Here is a 5,097-nt window from a genome sequence, read left to right as displayed (position 1 = left end):
GACATAGGTGTTGTACACGTTACATGAGTACTTTAAAGGAAATGAAGAGCTTAGATGACATAGGTTGAACTAGGGTTGTAAACAAGTTGAGTCGTAGATGAGTCTTTCGTTGGTAAGTCTCTAGTAGTATATGGAAGTGAGCTAAAGTATTTCAACATCGGGGCACTTGTTGGTTCTCAAGTCTATCACTGTTGTTTTTTTATATGATATTTAGTGGTCTTTATTGAGGTGTATTAGTTCATTTCAACTCTATTTTTATACCTCACTTGGTTAACAGTCGGGGGGTTGTAGTTTATGTTTTATGCACCTCTCTTTGTTCATTTTGTCATCTAATGGGATTTAATCCTTTCATTAATTATGACATCTATTCTGCTTCCTAATTTAAGGAGATTGGTTCTATTGACTTGAATTAATTTTGGATATCTCTAAATATCATAGCCTTTATGAGGATATTCTTGATGCTACTTTTGTTGCTACTTTTGGGGATTGTATTATGATTGATCTCAATGTTAGCAAGTCCAAAAAAGCTTTATATTCAAGACTTGCATAAGAATTATATATCAGTATCAGTAGACTTGCATAAGGAGGAAATAGTGCCCTTTTTTTGAAATAAGTTGTTATGCTATATCTTAGATCCTAGGTTATACTTGGAGTCATATGACTTATCTCAACATTTGTATGTATGAATCGTAACAGGGTCGTCGAGATAGCCCTTCAGAACGACTGATAGGCCTGCCAACTACAAGAAAGCTAGCATTGAAAAACAAGATTGTGTTTGGAACTGGTGATTACTGGCGTTCCTCAACTTTGACTGCAAATATGGCATTCGTGAGAGCAGTAGCACAGCCAGGGATGTCTTTGTTTACTATTAAGCATAGTCCACGGGCTTTAACCGGTAACTAGCTGCACTAACCAGTCAGACATGCCAGTAAGAAGAGATCCATTTTTGGTTAAAGCACTCTTGGGCTATGTTTATTGTTGTTACCTATAACTTGTATACAGTTAACCAGACTTGCTTTTTTACTAACATTTTGGCTATTTCAATTAATGAAAGGCATAGTTAGAGAACATTTTAAAGGAAGATGGCCACTTTTGCTCATTAGATAGAGACAGATATATATAATAATTTAACCAAGTAGGCTTAAGCTTTAGAGACATTAGCCTTTATGCTTGATTATATCATATTATGGTTAACTAGCTACCCTAGAAGCTCTGAAGTTGCAGTAATAATTTGCAGATCCTCTTCAGTTAGAAGCTTGACTATTATTTTGCAAACTTTATTATATGTCTTTGTCACTAGGGTTGAAGAGAAGATTGTAAAAACCAAAATGAACTGTAGTGTTCAGTTTGCTTATGTATGGCTTTCTGCTTCTTTTTTTTTTTTAATAAAATGATTCACAATACTGCGTATTAGTTGGATTTTTACTCTAGAAGAACGGAGTAAAACCGTGATTGCTCTTATTCTTCACTTTTGCTTGATAGAGTAACAAAGTTTGAGTTGGTTAGATGTTGTGAGAACCAACCCACAGAATAATGGAATTGGTATAATGTGCAACATTAAGGCTTTGCTTTTATGTTATCATTTCAGTTATGTATTAAGGTAGAAAACGGCTATCTCTTTCATCTCATTTTTCAAAGAATATTATGTAAAAGCTATGTTTATAAAAAAAAATTCATGTAAAAAATCAACAATTAGGCTTTAATTGAAAGGGTAGAGTTGAGGTTTATGAAAATCTTATTGTCTTAGGTTCATATCTAAGATTTATTTTGGGTTTAATTTGTTTTTTTTATATATAAATTTTATATAAAAAGACACAAATACGGTTATAGTAATATATATTTTTAAAATGTCTTTTAAATTTTTTTATAACTAAATTGGTGTTCAATTAACTCATGAAATTAACTCAGTCAAAATAGTAATATAGATAAAAAATACAATAGGAAAAGGTTACACAAACATAATACATATACAAATATTAAAATTTGTATAAAATAGAAATAAAGTACACGAATTGCCCAAGTTAGGGAGATTTCCACATTTATTGATACAATCCCATAAATGGAAAACTTTTGCATGTGAATGACACATTGCAAGCATTTTCCTTCTCTCATCAGAGTGAAAGCTAGCTTTGTTGATGTCCTCAAATGGCAGATTATGTGTGATGAACTCATCAACCTGTATTTCCTGTAAAAACAATGATAAATTTATATATAGATAGATAGATGTATGGATGCATGCATGTATGTATAAGATAAAATAACATTCACAGATATGCATGGTTGCCACCTTCAAGCTTGCTGAATGTTCTACAGATTCACAACTATGGAAAATCAAGGTTTATTGTGAAGCACCTAAGTCTTGCCTTTTTCTTCTCAAGATTTTTCCTTTTAGGTTTTCGTCCATATATTATACTCACTTTGATGATTTAGTCTTTATACTTTAATTTGACATGATTTGGTCTTACTATTATTAATGTTTATGCCTTAGTTCAAATCACCAATATCGTTACGAAGTTCCATTAATCGAGTGATGTGGAATTAACCCCCCCGAAATTTTTGTTATAAAAATAAGTTATTTTTTCACTAATTTATCAATGAAGTAATAAGTACGAATCAATCTAACAAGATGTTATGGAAAATCTTACCCGGTTCATGTACTTATTTAATAATGAAGGAAGATCAGATTTAGGTTTCCATCCTCAAAATAGGGACCCTTTCAATGTTTTCCCAGAAAGAAATGCTGAATAATGAGATGCTATTTCTGGGTTTGTTTTTGGTACACTGAGCGTAACTGTTAAACCCCATCCCTATGGAATGGATGGAAAAGAAACTGGTGAGTTTCGGTTTTGATGATTAAGAATCTTCTTTAAAACAGAGAAGAATTATCAAATCATGAGTCAAGGAAATTATGTCACAGCACGATTGCAGTGCAGTTGTTACCATTCCGGTGTTGCCTATGCATTCGAAGGAGTAATCCGTCCCTCCACTGGATATTCGCTTAATAACCTCTTTTAAAATATAAATTTATTAATATATGTAAAAAAAATTAAAATATAAATTTATTAATATATGTAAAAACAAATTTTCCAGAAAATATTTTCAGAAAATCTGCCAAACAATAGAAAATATTTTACATAGATTTATCCAAACACCAGAAAAGTAAATCATTTCCAGAAAAGTAAATCATTTTCCAGAAATCATTTTCCGAAAAATATTTTACTGCCAAACAAACAGAGCCTAAATGATAAATTTTAGGTGTTATTTGTTATTTATAATTATTTTATTAAGTGATTTTGATGAATTTAATGATTATGGATTAAATTATTGAAATAGTAAAAATACAAGGACTAGATATGAAATTGTTACACATGTGGGCTGTATTGGATGCTGGTAACATACAGCTAGTATTAATTTTAAAAAAAATGGTTAATTTGCATGTTTTAGGCTCAGGGACTAAATTGAATAAAAATGAAAAGTTTAGGGAAATTTTGTAAAAATGTCAGAAAGGACTAAATTGCATAAAATGGAGTGATTTTGCTGTCTAAATTATTGAATTTAATGAAATTATTAATTTAGATCAAGAACGAGTGGAAAATCGAGAATAAGGGAAAATTACCAAAAAGCCCCTTTACTTTGACATTTCTACAATTTAGCCAGGTAAGCTCGTAACTTGATTAAATCAATTAATTGTTGTTTTAATTGTTTAATATCTAATTGTTTATATATGAATTGAGTTGATTGACATGAAGGAAAATGATTAAAACCATAGTTGAAAGACACTATGGCACTATACCGGAAAATAAATAAGACCATATTTGTAAAACATTATGGCACCATACTAGAAACGAGTAAGACCATGACTGAAAGACGTTATGGCATCATGATTCTATTCAGTAAGACCATAGTTGATAGACGCTATGGTATCACGAATCAAACGAATAAGACCATGGTTGAAAGACATTATGGCAACACGACGGAAAATGAATAAGACCATGGTTAAAATACACTATGGCATCAAGACGAGAATAAATAACCCCATGACTGAAACACACCATGGCACACTACGATCATTTGATATTCAGGTAATACATTTCAAGTGAGGTATGTATCGTAAGTATGAATATTAGTTGAAGGTTTGACTAGTATAGTTTGATAATGTATGTTAATGCCTTAATGTAATTATATAATTCTTATTATGTCTATAAATACATTAAATCGTGATGTTGTAATGTGTTTAAAGAATAAAATGGTTACTTGAGTGTTTGCCTAATATTCGATGTTATTTCATTTGATTCAACGAGCATGAAAAGGGAAGGAATGGTAAGTATTCAAATGACTTATATTATGAAAACTATGAACAAGAATTAAAAAGGACATGTTAAATGAAAGTACGACTATGATCATGAAATTGATGATTTCAAGCGAGGTTATTCATGTTTAATGACTTATCTTATGTTATTCAAGTGAATTATGAATTGATGCATTAACATGTGTTGTTGATGATGCTTATGCTTGTGCCAAGCTATTGGTTGGATTGTATTATGTTGGTTTTAAAGAAATGCATTTAAATAGTAAGTGACCAAATGGAAAGATGCTTATGTGCATGAAAGAGTGGTAAGAATCAAAGTATGTATTCTCATGAAATGGTTTATTGTATTAGATTCTAAAAGAGTTATGCTTAAATGCACTAGCTTGTAGTTATGGTTAATGTTATGTTTATGCCTTGTATGTTATGCAAATGAAATGGGTGAGAACAGGTAACGAAATGATAAGTTCATAGTTGAAATGTAATGTGATGAAAAGAAATGACTGTTGAGTTAAAGGACTTACTTGTAAGGAAGATATTTACTTATGCTATATGTGAGTTTACTTATGTCATGAATAAATACACTAGTTCGTGAGTTAATAATGTAATTAAGTTTATGCTAAGTAAATGAAATGGTAAGTAAGTAGATGAAATGGTTCATCATTTTAAGGAAAGGTTGATAATTATGTAAGTCAACCTATGAGACCTTATTAGGTTATGAATGAAAGGTGTATGTAATTTTTATAAATATACTCAATTGTGAGTTGAATGGTGTTCAATAGGTTTATACT

Source organism: Gossypium hirsutum, chromosome A08 (assembly GCF_007990345.1).
Source record: "Gossypium hirsutum isolate 1008001.06 chromosome A08, Gossypium_hirsutum_v2.1, whole genome shotgun sequence".
Classification (NCBI taxonomy): domain Eukaryota; kingdom Viridiplantae; phylum Streptophyta; class Magnoliopsida; order Malvales; family Malvaceae; genus Gossypium; species Gossypium hirsutum.
The sequence above is the reverse complement of the archived record's forward strand: the minus strand, read 5'-3'. Positions refer to the sequence as shown.